Source organism: Pinus tabuliformis, chromosome J, assembly GCF_031772625.1.
Source record: "Pinus tabuliformis cultivar Carrire ecotype Pingquan chromosome J, CPIR1, whole genome shotgun sequence".
In the NCBI taxonomy this organism is placed as follows: Eukaryota; Viridiplantae; Streptophyta; class Pinopsida; order Pinales; family Pinaceae; genus Pinus; species Pinus tabuliformis.
Genome location: NC_142295.1, coordinates 121,404,235 through 121,425,014, shown reverse-complemented (window position 1 = coordinate 121,425,014; position 20,780 = coordinate 121,404,235). Strand labels below are relative to the sequence as shown.

At 38.0% G+C, this 20,780-nt stretch overlaps 2 pseudogenes; one reads left to right on the top strand and one right to left on the bottom strand.

Annotated features, from left to right (window-relative positions):
* Positions 1–2,463: 2,463 nt before the first annotated feature.
* LOC149225883 (ADP-ribosylation factor 2 pseudogene) lies at positions 2,464–3,050 on the bottom strand (annotated as a pseudogene).
* A 13,755-nt stretch (positions 3,051–16,805) lies between these two features.
* On the top strand, positions 16,806–17,539 carry LOC149225882 (major strawberry allergen Fra a 1.06-like; annotated as a pseudogene).
* Positions 17,540–20,780: the final 3,241 nt, after the last annotated feature.

The following is a 20,780-nucleotide window of genomic DNA, read 5'->3' as shown; positions in this document are numbered from 1 at the left end:
GATTCAAAGACAGAAGGATGCCGCCAAGCTGCTGGCACAACAGAAGTGGAACGAGTAGCTTGTCGAGGAGGTAAGGGCTTCTCGCAAGGCAGCGAAGGCCGTCATGGAGCAGACCAAGGCTGCGGACAATGTAGTAATAGCACCGACAACTAGGGCAACCACGACGCAAGAGGGAAGAGGCCCGGATCTTACCGCAAGACAGGGGACAGATGACATGGCAGAAGGCAAGGACCCGAGCATGACATCAACACAATTGTAACGGTCGTGTAGTACGGATCGAATAGGGCCACGGAAGAAGACCAAGGTGTCCAACCTGGATGGGGAGCCTATTACATTGACATAGGGTGTTCTATACGACATCGGCGACACAATTCGCAAGGTCATCAGGAAAGCGCTCCAGGAAGTAATGGCGGAGTAGCAAAATGTATTGGGGGCCCCCAGGGCACAACTCCAGGGACTTTAGGTGCGGCCCCCATAAGAAGGAACGATAGTCACCTATAGTGCCGCGGGAACATCGGCAACAGAGCAGCGATTGTGGCAAAAATGGCTAACACCGTCATGCTGCTGAAAGGAGCACTGATAGCGAACAACATGGAGGATAGAGTAGTGGTAGGATGGATCAAGGGACTCGGCCAAAACTTGGCCGCCCTTCCGCAGGATATTTTATACCAGTTGTAGGACAAAGCGACAGCAAAACGCCACACTAGGGAAGGATGCGCAGTACAAATGCTAAGTGAACAATGAATCAACATCAAGCAGCTTAGCCTACAATGCGATGAAGCAGTGGCGCAGAACCAGCAGCTGGAGTAGATGGTAGAGAAAGCATGTCGCCGCACCCCAAAGCTAGAAATTATGATAGACCTACCAATCGGAATGTGGATCCACAAATTGGCTAGTAGATTTCGCGAGGCAAAGGAGGAAGCTACGAGGATCTAGCTGGACCTCAACCTACAGATTGCTGAGCTGCGATTAAAGGCATAGTCATCCACGGGTATGTTGGAAGAATCCTTCGGGTCCTCACTTCCTTACATGAGGACCCCACCATACAACACCTGAAATAGAGGCATGGGAGTTTCAAGTACAATATGATAGTATGCGTGGAACAGAGCAGACAATTGTCTTGACCCAGCGGCTAGCGAAGCTACAGTAGGCGAAGGCATTGAAGGAACAGGTGGATGCCACGCGATAGAAGGAGGCAGTACTTAAAGTGCACATCTAGCCTTGGATTGATGATGCTTTCCACATCAATGCCGATATCAAACGAAAGCTCACACAAATGAAGGTGATGCATGCTTTAAGACAGGGATTTTCCCCTAAAAGTGAGCATTTGGCAGAAAGAGTAGAGCAGATCCAATAGATGGCAGAACAATGCATTGCGGACCTTCACGCAACACAGACACAGCTACAAGGGCTTCGCACAAAGATCGCTGCACCAACAAAGTGACTTGGGATGAGTCACGATGATTGTGTTGGGGGGCCGTTGGGTAGCGGATCCCCCCATAGCAGGGTTTTAGGGCTTGAAGCCCAAATTTTGGTTAAGTGTAATGTAAAGACCCCATGAAATGCAGGCGCGGGGTGCAAGAGTCTAGGGTAGTCCACCCTAAGACAATGTAATTTAATGTAAAGTGTGTTGGCCTACCCATGTTCCATGGACCATGGGATTGTATAAATAGAGCGAGGCTCTAAGTGTAAAGTCAGTCTTAGTTTTTGACAAGTAACAGATAGATGCGAAGGCATGGTTAGAAGATAGAAGTGAATCTGAAGTGTATTGGATCGTAGTGGTAGGTAGAGGCTCTACAGCTGAGTGCACATAGGCCTAATAGAGTCTTCAGCTGAGTGTGCGGACCCCTGCAGTTGTGTGCGCAGGGCAGAGTTGGGTCTATAACTAAACTTGAGTATTAATAAAGATAAGATTGATTCAGAATATTATACATCTGTTTGTAGATCTATATTTCTATGTTCTGGTTATCTGTATGCATTTATATTATTTTCGAGTCCTCGCACTAATCTAGAAGTTGAATAAGTAATAATAAGATTGGGCCCGCACAAACTAAATTAAGCACTAATATAATAACACAGTAAGGATCTGATCGGAATAATACGAAGGTGCGCACGGGTTGCGAAGAATTGAAAGTTACGCAGAGCAACGTAGCACATAGATTAGGATCGCGAACCTCCAAAACCCTCATCGAGACATCCCTAGGGTGCAAAAACCTGGTTCTAGCACCCTCCCATACTACTTTGGGTGAGACCTCAGTCCACGCTTCGTTGACTGTTGCCGAAAGGGCCAATAGTACCAGGATTTGCTTGGCTAAACTCACTGCTGAACCTAGATCAGGCCCCATGTAGCCAACAGCTTCCAATATCCAAACCCATAGAAGAAATTGAATAGTAGTCAAAAGTTAGTTTGACAACACTTATTTCTTCAAACTATCTCTGACAAAAACTCAAATAAGGCGACATTGCCCTACAAAAATTCCAGGAACCCAGTTCACCATATTTCTTCAAGCCTTGTTTGCAATTTTGTTGGAGAGCCAATCAAAGCCCTCATACAAGCCCTCACTAGAAGTGGCACAAGTGCTTTGGATATACCAGTGGCACTGCCTAAGGGAATGCAACCCAAATTTTTCAGTGATCTCTACAACATTCATACCGTTTGGAAGATATTTCTTATTTGCGAACACAAGTAATATAACATCACATAGTTCATCCTCATTCAGCAATCTATGTAGTTCATCCCTTGCTTCTACAACATGGTATCTATCATTGCTATCAACCACAAAGATGAGACAATGAGTATTTTGGAAGTAGTGTCTCCATAGTGGACGGATCTTGTCCTGCCCCCAAACACCCCACACAGTGAAGTTTATGTTCTTGTACTTGACGGTTTCCACATTGAATCCAATGGTAGGGATTTTTGTAACATTTTATCCCAGCTTTAGCTTATATAAGATGGTCGTCTTACCAGCGGTATGGAGACCAACCATCAGAATGTGCATTTCCTTCTTTGCAAAGAACTGACTCAAAAGCTTGCTAAAAGTGAGTCCCATCTTGACCACCTATTAGAGATCCTGAGTTGAAAGATCAGATCTGAGATTCAAGGGGATAAGAATGGCTCCCCGCAAAGAGATCTGAGATGCCTCGAACACCCAGCACTACAACAGAAAAGGGGAGGGGGAGATACTATGAATGCCATCCCCATTCCCAGTCCCAGTCCAAGTCTCGGTCCCATCTTGACCACTTGTTAGAGATCCCAAGTTGAAGGGTCAGATCTGAGATTCGAGGGGAAAAGAATGGCTCCCCACAAAGATATTTGAGATGCCTCTCGAACACCTAACACTACAACCGAAGAGGCGGGGGAGATACTATGAATTCCAACCCCATTCCCAGTCCCAGTCCAAGTCCCGATACTAGCATGCCTCTTGGCACTGAGAGATGATGTTAAACGCTAGATCTTAGTGAAGTTCTTATGGATCGAGTCATATGACCGATACACAGTGTTGTCTTGAATGATGCAAACCATAATTTCTCCATCAGTCCAACCCAAGCCAATCAACCTTCCACCAGGCCTCTAAAAATCACAAGCACCACCATTCACTAGCTCTCTGGTTCCACACGCACTCATATGTAGCAACGCCCACGAAGGTCTGCCTACGCAAATCAATCATCCCTCCTCAACGGCCACACTTCAGATCTACAATCACGCTCGTCCATTACCAATAAGCAATCTACCAAACGAGATCCAATGCAACTAGAGTTTTTTGAAAATGCATCTAGGCCAAGCCACACGTCACTCCAAGTAAAAAAATAGATCTACAATTCACAGTCACATCACGGCTCTTCACTGCTCTCTATGCCTGAATGAATGCAACTTTTATCGGTGACTACAACAATCTGCCAGGCAATCTTCCACTCAAAACATGGGCCACAAACATGAAAAAATTCGATCCATAGGCTAAATTGAAATTCTTAGTTCACGTTGGTCAAACAAATGGAGATTTGATGCACCACATCAGATCTCAGCAACAGACTCTACTCACACGGCCAGCAACAATGATACCAGCAATCACTCACACCATCCTTACATTTTGAACATTTGATCACCAATTAAAAAAATGATCACTACACTCCCTCAACCCTCACAACATTGATCGATGGACCAAAAAAAAATATAAAACAATACACATATACTTTCTTGTTTCCCTGGCCCATGAGCGGCCAAGGCAAAACCCCTCACAGGCTCCGATACCAAGATAAAATTTGATATTTCAAACTATACACATTAATCAATTATGATATTACATACACAAGAAGTGTTGTCTAAAGATAGGGAAACTATCTTGGACACACAATCATTTGGTTGAGAGAATATCTCAACCACGCACCAAACTAGGGACATATAGATATAACCACTCCTATAGAGTAGGAACAGACTCCTTTACATAGAAAGTCACAATTAAGAAAAGTAGGAATTACATTTTCTAACAGTTTCAATAGAGCCAAGGGAGACCCAAAGTCGATAGCTACAGTCTGGGTGAGAAGATATTTTGTTTTTGTTAAAGAAAGCCACAATAATGCATTGTACAATCTGTTACATGCTCACTATAATGTTGGAAAAAAATGCTACACGCGTTATATTGTTGGAAAAGCTAGAAAGTTGTGTTCCACACAACAAATTTAACTGAAATTCTGTTTCAAACAAAAAAGAAAAAATATGTGGGATATTTTTTAAAGTGGTTTATTTTTTATAAAAGAGAATTAAAAGAAAAAGAAAAGGGCTTTTATTGAAAAGAGATTTTAGGGATTTGCAAAAGTATGTTAGTCTGTAAAAATTTTATCTTTTGCCAAGCATGAAAGTGTGTTGGATTCAGATAAAACTTTTTTGTACCATAAGGTTGTAGCGATTCCAAAGGACTTGATGATCCTTTGAATATTTATCCATTCACCAATAAAGGACTCCCCACCAAATAGTAAATCTTCAACAAACATTAAATGTGTAATAGTGTGTTGGCTGGAAACATTAATCCTAGAAATATGGCCATTGTCCCTCGCTTCCCGCAGTTTCCTACTTAAACAGTCAATCACAAGGAGAAAAAGCAGAGGGGATAGAGCGCAACCCTATCTCAACCCTCTATGAGCATTGAATAATTGTGATGGCAACCCATTTATAATGACTACAAAATTTGTGGTAGTAATACATGCCATCATCCAAATAATGTTCGTAGGGGAGATGCCTATTTTGATCAATACCATTTTAAGGAATTCCCAATCTATGCCGTCATAGGCCTTAATTAGGTCTACCTTTAGTAGACATGATTTTTTCTTTCAAGTTTTTATTGTGTGTATCATCTCCTGAACGATGCCAATGGCATCCTGTATCCGTTTACCTTCCAAAAACCCAAATTGTTCAACAGTGATGTGCTTCGACAAAACCGAATTGAGTTTGCATGCTATCAGTTTTGATATAATCTTATACACTAAATTATAATGAGAGATCGATCTATAATCAACAAAGGTCTCAGATTTCTCCTTCTTATATATCAGTTCTATGAATGTGGCATTGATGGCCCCCGAAATGTATCAGTGGATCCTTGATTCTTCAGCAATCGCCAGAAGTCTGGCATCATCAACTAAATGAAGTGTAGAAATAATTATACCCCCCACCTGTTTGGTGTAGGACTCTTTTCCTTCGCACAATCCTTCAATATCTCTATCAACCCTGCCCTCATAATCAGTTGTGTTGGGTTTTCATTATCCTCTTCGAAGAACATGTTGGGGACAAGATAATTATATTCCATTTGGGATGAATAATTATGTTCTTAATCCAATTATTCGTTTATCGATGGATCGCCATTGATTCTCCAGTGATTGATGGTCGATCAAACCTGTGACATTAGAACATTCAGCGTATTTATGAAACAACACACAAATGCACAAATTCACACTGAACACACACTTTTCTATTAACATGATATGATTACAAATCTAAGGCATTTCAGCCTTAAAATGAGTTCTCCTCTCGACTACATTCTGAACACCCTGTTTACAAATCGCTTCCATCAAAATAGCTCTATTATAACATAAATGTCCCTTGTTTTAGCTCCGATGGTCCACGTCTCCTCCTTGCTCCGCTTTGGATTCCTCCTTAAATGAAGAGTGTCGGATGCTCCTGCATCAAAAATCAGAGGGGATAGAGCGCAACCCTATCTCAACCCTCTGTGAGAATTGAAGAACTGTGACGGAAACCCATTTATAATGACTACAAAATTTGTGGTAGTAATACATGCCATAATCCAAATAATGTTCGTAGGGGAGATACATATTTTGATCAGTACCATTTTAAGGAATTCCCAATCTATGCAGTTGTAGGCCTTAATAAGGTCTACCTTTAGTAGACATGATTTTTGCTTCTGAGTTTTTATTGTGTGTATCATCTCCTGAATGATGCCAATGGCATCCTGTATCTGTCTACCTTCCAAAAACCCAAATTGTTCAACAGTGATGTGCTTCGACAAAACCGAATTGAGTTTGCATGCTATCAGTTTTAATATCATCTTATACACTAAATTACAATGAGAGATTGATCTATAATCAACAAAGGTCTCAGATTTCTCCTTCTTATATATCAGTTCTATGAATTTGGCATTGATGGCCCCCGAAATGTATCAGTGGATCCTTGATTCTTTAGCAATCGCAAAAAGGTATGGCATCATCAACTCAATGAAGTGTAGAAATAATTCTACCCCCCACCCGTTTGGTGTAGGACTCTTTTCCTTCGCACAATCCTTCAATATCCCTATCAACCCTACCCTCATAATCAGTTGTCCTGGCTTTTCGTTATCCTCTTCGAAGAACATGTTGGGGACAAGAGAAATATATTCCATTTGGGATGAACAATCATGTTCCTGAGCTTTTTATAGCCCTTTAAAATGTGTAACAACTTCCTTTTCTATAGTCGATTGAGTGGAATATATATTACTTGTAGCATCCCTAATATTCCCTCTGGAGATAGATTGTTTCCTGAGATTATATTGCATGTGGAAGAATATGGAGTTTTATCTCCATCCTTAACCCAAATCCCTCGGTTTTTCATTTAGATATCTTCTTCCTGTGATCGAAGAATCACACTCCTCTTTTCCTCCGGCTCAATAATTTTGGTTTTGTATGATTCTAAAAAGTACAGAGGGTCTGCAGGATCATTATAATATCTGAGTATGTAGTCTATCTCTTTTAGGGCTTTAAGTTCTTCCTCCTCTTTGATCCATGAATGGGCTTCTCTTTTCAGGGATTTCAATTTCTGGAAAATTGATGACATGCAGTTCGGCGGGGAAGGAGTCATTACCTCATTCCATGATCCGGATTTAGACAGGAACGCAATAAAACACAGAGATAACCATATACACAAAGATGCAACGGAAATAATACTTCATTTCATTAATGTAAAATACTGAAATATGCTTATAAACAGAAATGGAAATAAACCAGCTAGGGCGATGGTAGCTTATCTCTGAGAAGAGATGTGGCAGCTACATGCCTCTGAACTGCTCTAAAAACTGTGTTACAATGAGGCTCGAAGGCCTATGTATTGTTGAGAAACAATGGAAAACCTTTCACATCCCGAAACCTAACCCTAGAAGATGAAACGCCAAATTGTGGGCCCCGTTTGGGTAAATTGGTACATCAATTTCCCGAGGTCGTAACTTTGGCATACGATCTCCGTTTGATGCGTACAATAGCTCGTTAGAAAGATCTATCCGAGTACTACCACTTTGGAAGGCAACATGGGTCCACATGGACCCATGTTGCCCCAGATTCCCAAAAAAACGTCGTTTAGGGCCTCAAAACGGCTCCGGAAGTTTAGGACCCGAAAAACTACTAAAAATAGTAAATTTTGCTACAATTTAGGAAACTGAAAAAGCTGAAAGAGAGAGTTGTGGGGGTCCAAATGGGATAGGTGAGTGGCCACCAACATCCACCTGGATCATTCCTCCCCCCTTAGGAAGCAATGGTCCCCATTGCGTTGAGTTCCTCCCTGAGATGAGGAAGCTTCTGCTGAGCTGGGCCTCTGGTGAGTTGTTCTGCAATCTCCGATGTGTCCAAAAATGGTGGGAAGCATGGTCGACGACGGTCCACATTGAAAACTCGGTGCAAGCCAAGGAATGGAGGAATGCTGTGCTTCAAAGCATTGTTGCCCGTAGCCTTGGTACTGGTGTAAGGACCATGTCGGAGTGGTCTGAGTTTCTGATGGGTTCTGGTAAGGCGTTCTCTCTGCAGATGTAACCAAACTTTGTCACCCACCTGAAACTTGTGTGGTACCCCTGTGGGTGAGGAGAAGTTGTTCCTGCGTCTTATCATGATTGTATCCCTTTGCTGCTGCTGCTGCATCGAGGAACCCTTTGCGGGGTCATGGATGTGATGACAATCTTCCCCTTACTTTGGGAGCGAACCAGACAGATGAATTTCTTGGTCTGTGAAATGAGCTTGCTGCCTTTCTTAGTGGTGATCAAAGATGTGGCGGTAGGTGGGGCTACCTCCGGTATTCTGTATAATGAATTATTCAAAGAAATAATGACAGCACGAGGCCTTGACTCATACACAGCATGTCGCCTCCACATGTATGGCTGGCCTAATAGTACATCACAAACATCCAGAGGTGTAACATCACACAATACCTCGTCTGTGAAGGGTTTGATGCTGTAGGGAAGGCAGCACTGCTGGCGAACTTTCAGATCTCGTCCTTCGTGAAGCCACCCGATACTGTACAACTGCGGTTGCGGTGTAGTCGGTAGGCCCAACCGCTTCACGACCTCTGCTGAAATGAGGTTCTTTTGGCTGCCACTGTCGACAATGAATTGCAGCGATGAACCCTTCACCCACATCTGTGAGTGGAAAAGACACTCCCCCTCTTCTGGATCTGTAGGTTCATTCTTCTGGATCTTGGCAGTGGCAACAGTGGTGCTGGGATCCACATCAATGACCTGCTTCCCTTTTCCATTCCCCTTGTCAGGTTCTGGCTGAGGGTCAGAACATGCATCTGATTCGGAAGCCTTCAACTCGGCCACTAGCGACTGCTTGGTCCGACACTCGCTTGTGTTATGAGTGGGACTCTTGTGGAACTCACACCACTTTCCTGTGTCCTTATTCGGCTTCGTTGTATTGTTCTTTTCTTGCGGCTTCGACGGGTTGTCTTGGGTCACCCCGCCTTAGCTTTGTCCTTTGGGCTTCGGATTTGTAGATCCAAAGTCTCGCTTCTTCTGTTTGAAATTTTGCTTGATTTTGACAGCGTATCGGTACGCCGTGCCGAGTGAGGAGATGTTCAAGAACACCATCTCTTCCTGGATGTATCTGTGCAGGCAGCCACAGTATTTGAGTACCAGATGCAGCTCAGTATCTTTGATACCCAACTGTGTGCGAAGGGAATGAAAAATGTTTGTGAACTCCGGCACATCTTAGTCTCGTCCCTGCTGCAGTGTGGTCCATTTGATGTATTTGTCCTCATAGCTTCCGACAGGGTAGTACTGCTCCTTGATGGCATCCCGGAAGTCATTCCAAGTGGGTGCGGCTGAAAATAGTGAGCCTGTACTTTCATCCTTCTGCTCGCAGTAGGTTTCCCACCAGTCCTTGACGTGGGGGGCTGCTTTGAGAAGAGCGAAAACAATCTTTTCCCGACTTGAAAATTCGTGAACAGAAAAATACCCATCTAGCAGATTTAACCATTTATCTATGGCATCTGCATCTATTTGACCCTCGAAGATGGGGATTTCAAAATTAACTTGTACCTTGAAGGGTGTGGCATTTCCAGAGTCGCTGTTGGAAGCTGATGCGTCGCCTCTGGGTAGCCGTTGAAGGATCTGCGCAAAGCTATCCATCATCGCGTTCCTTTGCCGCTCGAGCGCTTCTTCAAGCAAGATTTTGATAGGATCTCCTGCCCCCTCGTCTTTCTTCTCATCCGCCATGGGAGGCCGTCGGGATTTGCGAGGCTGGTCTTGCAAAGGTTCGACTAGTTCAAGCCTAACTCCTTATATCCCGACCTCATTGGGGACATGCAAAGAAAAACAGAGAAAAAGCAGACCGCTCTGATACCACTGATCCAGATTTAGACAGGAACGCAATAAAACACAGAGATAACCATATACACAAAGATGCAGCGGAAATAATACTTCATTTCATTAATGTAAAATACTGAAATATGCTTATAAACAGAAATGGAAATAAACCAGCTAGGGCGATGGTAGCTTATCTCTGAGAAGAGATGTAGCGGCTACATGCCTCTGAACTGTTCTAAAAACTGTATTACAATGAGGCTCGAAGGCCTATTTATTGTTGAGAAACAATGGAAAACCTTTCACATCCCGAAACCTAACCCTAGAAGATGAAACGCCAAATTGTGGGCCCCGTTTGGGTAAATTGGTACATCAATTTCCCGGGGTCATAACTTTGGCATACGATCTCCGTTTGACGCGTATAATAGCTCGTTAGAAAGATCTATCCGAGTACTACCACTTTGGGAGGAAAAATCGGTCCATGGACCCATGTTGCCCCAGATTCCCAAAAAAAACGTCGTTTAGGGCCTCAAAACGGCTCTGAAAGTTCAGGACCCGAAAAACTGCTAAAAATAGTAAACTGTGCTACAATTTAGGAAACTGAAAAAGTTGAAAGAGAGAGTTGTGGGGGTCCAAATGGGATAGGTGGGTGGCCACCAACATCCACCTGGATCATTCCACAAATTATAAACTAGGTTCTTGAAATATTCTATATGCAGCCATTTCAGATTAAATTTGAAAGGGTAGATCCTCGTCTTTATCTCCCCATCCTATAATAGCATGATTGGATGATAATCAAAAATAAATGAAGGGATAATACAAGATCTAATACCCACCAAATGATTGTATAGAGTTTGATTCACCAATAATCTATCCAGTCTCTTAGATATACCCTCATCCCCAATGCACCTGATCCTCCATGTAGGGCCAATGCGATCTAGAACTGCATCAATAAGAGCATTCACTTCCAACATACCTATGTAGTATGTGGATAAAGAATACAAGATCGTTATTCACGGATAGTCGTTTGTAAATGGATAAATGTAGGAAAATTAATATTGAAAAGAATGAACATTTTATGCATAAATGATAAATGTAAAAACATAATATTGAAAAAAAGTGTAATATGAAACATTTTTTATTAGTATTATATGATTTTATGTAAAAGGTAGAGAATTGAATGTGATAATATAATTTAGTTATATCAAGTGCATGATTTAAGCACTACAACTTTGGTGGAGGGGAATCTAACTTCTAATAATCTATATACTTTAGTTATATTAAGTGCATGATTTAAGCACTACAACCTTGGTAGAGGGGAAATCTAATCCTTAATAATCTATTGGTAGATGATAACATAGTTCTATGACAAAGGGTCCATAACAATTAAATAATTAAAATATAAAAATGTATTATGATTAATAAAATATATTAATGGAAAACGTTGAAAAAACATTGTTATTAGTAACGATAATACAACATTTCATAGAAAGCAAGCAAGGGATGATTATAGGTTAATAAATGTTTATTATTAAAAATAAATATGATAATAAATGGAAACAAAATATTAATTATAGAAAAAATCATATATATAATTTCTTTTTTGGATAATTAATTTATGAGGACACTTCACAACTACATTGTTATTAGAAAGAATACAACAACTAATAGAAAGCCAACAATGAATAATTATAAGTTAATAAATATTTATTGTTAAAAATAAATATGATAATGAATGGAAAGAAAAATATTAATTATGGAAAAATTCGTATATTCAATATTTTTTGGGATAATTAGCTTATTAGGACATTTGGTGATTAGAGTATTTTTTTAAACAATTATTAATTCTAACAATTTGATTTTAAACCACATAAAATTAGTCATCCACTAACGAAAAATTAGAAATTAAAATTTTAAATATTCAAAATTTGATTTTTCAATTTCGTAAAAGAAAATATATTTAATTTTACCAAAACTTTAATAAACTTTGCAAATAGTTTTTAAAAATTTTGCAAATTAATTAAGAGTCAAAGTATTTTGACCCAAACTGATTACAATATACTCTGTCGTAGTCAAATGGAAATTTTATGGGTTAAATTTAGTAAATGGCTTCATATTTCATGTGAAATATTTAGCTGGTTTTGAGAGCTTTGAGATTTAGGAAAATCCATAGTATTCATTTTTTAGGCTCGACATTTTGGGCCAATCATTTGATGTAAAAATGATTGGCCCAAACTTTATAAGATAAAATTAATGTATTTTAAAATCGTCAAAAACTATTAACCAAAATTTTTACACCTCAAAATAATTTTCCATACATAAAATTAAAAAAAAATTGTGATTGAAAATGTAAACTAGCACAATTACCAGTTGTAAAGTTTTTACACTTTAAATGAAATTTCTATTCTTAAAATTTGAAATTTCCCCTTTGATTGAAAATGTAAACTGACACAATTACCAAACATTTGATATACACCTCATCAAACCTAATTAAGAATAATATATATGTTAGTGAGGTGATAGTATATGTGCTAGTGAGGTGATAGTGACGTGTGTGTCATTAGTGTGTTCAAGTTATTTATACAAAGTGAATCTATGTGTCAGTGAGGTGATAGTGACGTGTGTGTCATGTATGTGAGAGCAAAAATTTAGCATAGCTATTCTTAGTGTTTGGAATCATTATAAGCATGTAAGATTTGAACTATTGAATTAATTTTGTGTTTCTTTCTTTTTCCGTCTATAAAATTGGTATTAGAGTGAGGTTTCAACAAAGCCGAGTGAGAGCCAAGGTCAGTAATTGCAATCTGCATGAGAAGAGAATTGTTTTTTGTTAAAGAAATCCGCTATAATGCATTGTGAAATCTATTCCATGCTTATTATAGTGTTGGAAAACCCTACATCATTATACTGTTGGAAAAACCAGAAAGTTGTGTTACACACAACAAACTTACAGCAATTCAGGATACTGTGACCTCCTTGCAGTGAGAGGTGTGTTATCAGTAATGTGGGTCCTCTTCATAAAAAAAACGCATTAGTAACACACGCCTGCATAGTGCAAGGTGCATTAGCAAAGCCAAAATCACGATGGAAATTATTGAAAATAATGCTTTAAGTATTTGAAAGGGATACATTCAAAATTTTATTTATGAAGGGATAAAACTAAAGGTGATTTAAAGAAAACGTTTTTTATTTGAGGTTGAAGTTTATTAAAAGGACACGTATAAAAGGTGTGTTCTAAAAAAAATAGATTGGTTACAAATCAGCCTATATACATCTTGACCCCAATCTATCAAGTGTCGAGAGGGATCAAATCTCTTGAGGTGAAAACCTATTTTTTGAGTGAAAAACTTGAGGAAATGTTTGCACCTCGAGATATTTGATCACTCTCAGTGCTTGATAGATCTGGGGTTAATATGGATCTAGAATGGTTATATAATATTGTATAATATCTATACTTGTATCTATGTGTATCTTTCTTATTCCCTCTCTCTATCTCACCCCCCAAACATACACATTCTCTCTCCATATCTATATCTCTCTCTCCCTCTCTCTCACTTCCCCTTCTCTCTCTCTCTATTTCCCTTCTCTCCCTCACTCTCCTCTCCCTCTTCCCTCACACTCTTATCTCCCCCTCACTCTCTCTCCATCTATCTCTTATCACTCCCTCTCTCTCTCCACCTTTATCCCTCTATGTGTTTCTTCTTCGCTCTCCCTCTCTCTCTATTGATTCATCTCTCTCTCTCTCTCTCTCTCTCTCTATTGAGTCATCTCTCTCTTCCTTCCTCTTTGTCTCCCTCTCTTGTTAGAATACTAGAAAGGTAGAAAGGTTTTCTTATACTTGATAATTACTTGTGATGTTCATGACTTCTTATTAGGTTTTATTTACATATTATTTATTTTAGTTCATCAAGTAATTACCAAAGCAAAAGCACATAAAACAATGGACACTAGATATAAGCACCATGCCAGGAAAAACACCCTCTCGAGGGGAAAGCCCAGTCCAAATTTTCTTCCTTTCAATAGTATTATTTGAGACTCTTCACCCTAGGCAAAGACTAAACCTTCCCTCCACACCAATTCAACTTCCCAAATATATGACCTCTCTTCCAACAACTTCAACAATGTAGCAGCTTCCAGCATCAGACATCTTTCCGCATCAGCAAAACTTGGAAAACTTCAATCTCCCAAACTAGGGCACGAAACAAAGAGAGAGAGGCACCAAATTTCGTTTTTATTCATCTCCTTAGACTCTACCCAACTTGCACTTCCTTTGAATTCTTTATACCCACTTCGCATTTCTCTGGCTTCCTTAGAGATATCGAACTTGCTTGGTATGAGATGATCTGAATGAATTTGACTTTGCTTCTACTTTTAGGCTTCAAGTAGTTCGTATTGATGTCCTTTGGCTGACTTCATCTCTTCTAGGCCAACTTGATGTCGAGGATATATATATATATATATATATAGATATATCAAGGAGACCTAATATTAGGATCACCATATTAAAAGGCGGTGGAAGATCAACATAGGTGGCCTATTGAGAATTCCATTCTGGTCATTTGGACAAGGTGAATCTGAGCTTCTTAAATTAAAAGGCGGTGGAAGATCAACTCACCTAGGAGAGCCACCAAGAAGTTGATCAAGCACACCCTCTTTTGCCAAAGGATCCCCTTGCAATCTATCTCCTTGGCTCCGCTGACCACCCCCACAATGATAACGACCACGTCGCCGCAACATAGGTGGCCTATTGAGTAAACTACACCCACCCTCAACAAATGGTCGTTCTAACTATGTACAGATGATGCCTCTCTTCTGGACCCACTGAGGTTTGACAATTGAAGAGGGCTCCACCAACCCCAACTAAGAATGGTCAGAAGTTGTAGTTTCCCTAGGAAACCCACCTCAAACCCCAAATACACACTCTAAACAATAAACAACAGATGCCCATAATGGATTGTGGTCACTAAGATAAAAAACAAGATTTGGAAGGGGCATTACTAAACCCAACACTCCAAGGACTCCAATAGCCAAGCACCCAGAACAAAAAAAATCTCCATGCTCCTAACACTAACCAGCAGCGACTAAGAAGTGTCGAGCTTGTCTCTAGCCCATAGATCTCTGACATAAGAAGAATAACACTAAACTTCCTAGATAAAAATAGAGCGGGATGATTATCCCCTTAAATTTGTTTAAATCTTGTATATAACACAAACTCAAGCAACCTTGGGAGAAAACTAGTCCAAAATACTAGAGGAGACTGAATAATCCACCCAAAATGGAGAGATTGGCAAAACATTACCTGAGATAATCCACTGACATCCAACGTGACCTTCCTTGCATTGCACAGCCAGACCGCTTGCAAGGATCCTTGCAATGGATTGTTGCCTTCACCATGAATATTTCCATCAGCGTAAAGGCCCAAGAAATCAATCGAACCTAGGTCCCGAATTACAAACTGAGCAACAAGAGGAACTTGTAGTTCATCCTTCTCAGACCTCTGAACCACTATGCAAAACACACCTCTAATAGTGAAACAACTCAGGGCTCGTTGAAGTCCGTTTGCAGAAGTGGGACCAACACTTCCATCCTTTGCTACAAATTTCATAGCCCTATTGTTCCAAATGATTTTCCAAGTTAGCAACCTCCCTAATATTCCTTCCACCGTCTCAAGAACATTCATCGAGGAGATTCTCAATGCTCTTGCACTACCATGTTTATGCATTAAGATGGTCGCGTGGGGGATAATCATTCCCATCTTCCATAGTTCTTCCCTGGATCGTCACCCCAGCGGGGAGATTCATTTTGTCTATTAGTTAGAATACATGTTTCAATTATTTACTTAAATTTATTTAATTTTTATTTTTTAATAATATAACTTTTAATTTAACATTTTTATTAAAAATAAAAATATTAAATAAATAATTAGTTTAATGTGCCTATTTTGAAATACTGAGTTATCAATATTTATTAAGCAGATGATAGAGATTTAACATCCATAGAATATTATAAGATATTCATAACAGTATACAATAATCAAAGTTGAGTTTTATCTAATTTATATTAAATTTTTTAATTAATAATAATAATAAAGTTATAATTTAGTTAATTTTATGATTTTTTTAGTTTTAGTAATGTAAAACCTATTATAAAATGTTTTGATATTTATTATAAATAGATGTCTATTAAACTTAATTGATATAAATATAACATTTACTAGACTAAATTTATATAATTGCAATAGTTTTAATATTTTAAATATAATATTTTATACTGTGTAAATAAGTATAATGGTTAAATATATTCAAAAACTACAAATTTACATCCCAAGAAAATAAAGGCGCTGTCAAGATCCGAGCAGCGGTTTAAAGGCCTACGTAACAAATTCATAAACGTAATTGATGAATCTGAAATAAATGTACAAATGTAAACCATTTCAGTAAAGATAAACCTATATATTCGGTCCAGATGAGCAGCATCTATAATTTCCTGGTTTCTAATTAAAAGATTAATAATTCTACGGTCGTCTTACCGACATTTTACGGGAAATCCGTGATGGGGTTCGCGGTTGCACTAACCTGCCTTTTCTATTATTGCCTTTGACATTCTCGACGGAATGCGATTGCAAAGAATTCACTCAGGCTCACAATTACCCCGTGATTGTGACATCTAACGAACTACTACTACTCTTAAATTCACCGTTTTCGGTGTTAGCCTTTATATATCCTTTCTTCATCCTCCTTAGTGCACACCACAACAAGCAGCTTATATTTCTTGTTGTTGATAGACTTCTTTAGGTAATCAAGATGGTGAGTGGGACTGCAACAAGTGAAGATTTGAGTGAGATGGAACGCCCTGGTGAAGGACAGCCACAACCTCCTTCCAGAGATTTTTCCTGATTTTTTCTCTTCCGTCACCTTCCTGCAGGGAGATGGAGGAGTCGGCACCATCAAGCAGCTCAACTTCACCCCTGGTATTATGGCTATAAAATCAACATTAATGGGGATAAATCAATATTATATTTCAGCTTCTAGTTTTTTCCTCTATTGACTTAGAGTGCAGTTATAACGGTTTTTCATTTTCATGTCTCAGCTAACAAGGATTTCAGCTACGCGAAGGAGCGAGTCGATGAAATGGACGAGGAGAAGATGGTGTTCAAGTATACCACCATAGAAGGAGGGCTGCTGGGCAAGAAGCTGAGTGCCTCAAACTTTGAGCTCAAAATCGTTCCCAGGAAAGAAGGCGGCTGAGTGGTGACTTGGATCTGCAACTACGAAACCCTCCCTGGCGCTCCGGTTGAAGAAGGCAAAGCACAAGAGATGAAGGAACAGAGTAATGCCATGTTCAAGAAGATTGAGCAGTATCTGCTCTCCAACCCCACCTTATACTGCTAAATCTACATCTATCCATCTATCTATCTGTCCAAACTATGTTTTATGGAACGGGCTATCTACAATAAAAGAGGAAATGGCTATGATATCTGTACCTTCTAGTTATCGTTTTACTCGTCTCTAATTCCGTCTCTCTAACGTTGCATTGTTATGAATCCGAGGGACTATTATATTGCATGGTTTTTTATCGGTTTATCATAATGCAATAATCATGCATTTATTTTTTAAATGATATTTATATGTTCTGTTATTCACACTGAAGATATTTTCAATGCCCTTAATCGTTACAATAACTCAAAAATATCCTCAAGTGCAATCCGATGAAATCCCCAGAACACTGCATTTTAACCACATTAAACGATTATGGATGCCTGCTATGTTGGAATGTTTGGAAATAGGCGGATTGTGAGCAACCCCTTCAGACTAGGATATATCACCGCAACTGTACTTAGATCTAAAACTCTACGTTCCTGGACAAAGTTATTGAAATATCGGTATTTCCATTTGAAATATTGTCTTGTTAAACTTCATTTTGTTTTTCTATTGTACTATAGTTGAAATTCCTTAGGAGGGACAACCATACAATTTACAATTTAAAAGTGGTTGTCTAATGAAACCATAAATTTGGTTTAAAAATCAGAATGTTGGAGTGTTTGAATCGCTTATTTATTTTTATGGTGGAAATGGATTCAGCATCATCAAGAATCTCAAAATCAGAATGTTGGAGTGTTTGAATCACTTATTTATTTTTATGGTGGAGATGGATTCAGCATCATCAAGAATCTATGGGACACCCAAAATTTTGAAGTTTGATAGCTATAAACCAGAATTTTTTGAATTCTGCCAATTTTTATCATAATCTTGCCAGAATTTCCATTATTTTCTCGGCTCTCTAAACTACTCGCGCGCTGACTATATCATTCTTGATATCATTTAACTTCTTTGGATATATTAGTCAGCTTTGGAAAAATAATATTGAAAAGAATGAAAATTTTATGGATAAATGTAAAACCATAGTTCTATGACAAAGGGTCAGTAAAAAAGTATTATGATAAATAAAATACATTAATGGAAAAGCTTGAAAAAACATTGTTATTAAAAAAAAGAATACAATAATTTTAGGTTAATAAATATTTATTGTTAAAAATAAATATGATAATAAATGGAAAGAAAATATTAATTATGGAAAAATGTATATATTTAATTTATGAGGACACTTCACAACTTCATCGTTATTAGAAATAATACAACAATTAATAGAAAGTCAGCAATGAATGATTACAAGTTAATAAATATTTATATTTAAAAATAAATATTATAATGAATGGAAAGAAAACATTAATTATGGAAAAAGTTATATATTCAATTTTTTTATAATTAGTTTATGAAGACACTTGGCCATTAGTTTTTTGTTTTAAACAATTATTAAACCTAACAAATTGATTTTAAACCACAGAAAACTAGTCATCCACCCATCAAAAATTAGAAATTCAAAAATTAATTTCAATTTCTAAAAAAATAAATTTAATATTTAATTTTATCAGAAATTTAATAAACTTTGCTAATAGCTTTTAAAAATTTGCAAATTAATCAAGAGTGAAAGTATTTTGACTCAAACTGATTACAATATACTATGCCTTCACCAAGGAAAATTTTGTGGGTTAAATTTAGTAAATGGCTTCATAATTCATATAAAATAATTAACTAATTCCTATTTGATATAAAAATGATTGGTGTATATTTTAAAATTGTTAAAATTGAAGGATTATATAAAAACATTAACATTTAACTTTTTTTAACAAAATTATTAGCAAATATATTAAAGTTTGCGTATTACAGATTAGAAAAAATAACCAAAATTTTTACACCTCAAAATAATTTTTCATCTTTAAAGTTAAAAACTAGCACAATTACCAATTATAATTTTTTCTTTTAAATAAATTTCTATTCTTAAAATTTAAAATTTTCCATGTGATCGTAAACTAGCACAATGACCAAACATATTTGATATACATCTCGTGAAACCTAATTAAGAATAGTATATGTGTCACTGAGGTGATAGTGATGTGTGTGTTCAAGTTATTTATACAAAGTTAATCCGTGTCGGTGAGCTGATAGTGATGTGTGTTCGAGTTATTTATATAAAGTTAATCTATTTGTCAGCGAGGTGATAGTGATGTGTGTTATGTCTGTGAGAGCTAAAGATTAAAGTAGCTATTTTTAGCAGTTTCTAATCTTTATAATCATATAAAGTTTGATCAATTAAATTGAGTGAGCAATGTAATTGAACAACAACGAGAGTTTTGAGTGTGTTAATCTTATCTTTCTTCTCGAATCTTTATAATCATGTAAGATTTGAACAATTGAATTAAGAAATAAATGTAATTGAACATTAGCTCTAATTTTGAGCATGTTAAATTTATATTTCCTTCTCTGTTTGTTTATCAAATTGATATGAGAGCAATGTTTCAGATAAAATTTGATAGTGCAAACTATACACATTGATCAATTATGATATCACCTATATATACAAGAAGTGTTGTCTCAAGATAGGGAAACTATCTTGGACACACAGTCAGTTAATTGAGAGAATATCTCAACCACACACCAAACTAGAGACATATAGATATAACCACTCCTATAGAGTAGGAACAGACTCCATTACATAGAAATTCACAACTGAGACAAGTAGGAATTACATTTTCCATCACTCCCCCTTAATGACTACTTGTCTCGATATCAATCTACAAGATCTATATCACATCTGGTCCAGTCTGTTAATTACACCTTTTACCTTGTTAATGCAATTGTTGATGTCCATATAAAGTAACAACCATCTACTGAAATGCATGGGTTCTAAACCACTATAACCATGAGTCTACTAGGAAGTCTTTCACATACGTGGCTCATCTAACCTCTCGATGAACTCCCCCTAAATATAAAATTTCACCTCATGGAGTCTAAAACCAATACGGCCCATCCAAGTGTACCCATCCCGCATGACACACTCTTCCAGGTTGTCAAAACTCTCTAACAGAGGGAACACATAACAAAGGGTATGCATACCTCTCTGGGTCTTACATCAGGTACATAAAACATTTGAAGGACCACAACTAACCATTACAAAACAATATATGACATGTAGATATGATTTAATTACAATATGTGAGTCATAATACACCATGATCACGAGTCTATTCCATAAACTCACACAAACTTGATTGTCCATCATCCCTTAATATATGATTCATCTCCTCTAATGCCATATTCAGTGTCATGTCTTCATCATATCTTGCAAATTTTTGTATTGTCGGAATGAACAGTTCCAACACACTAAAAAAATGTGACA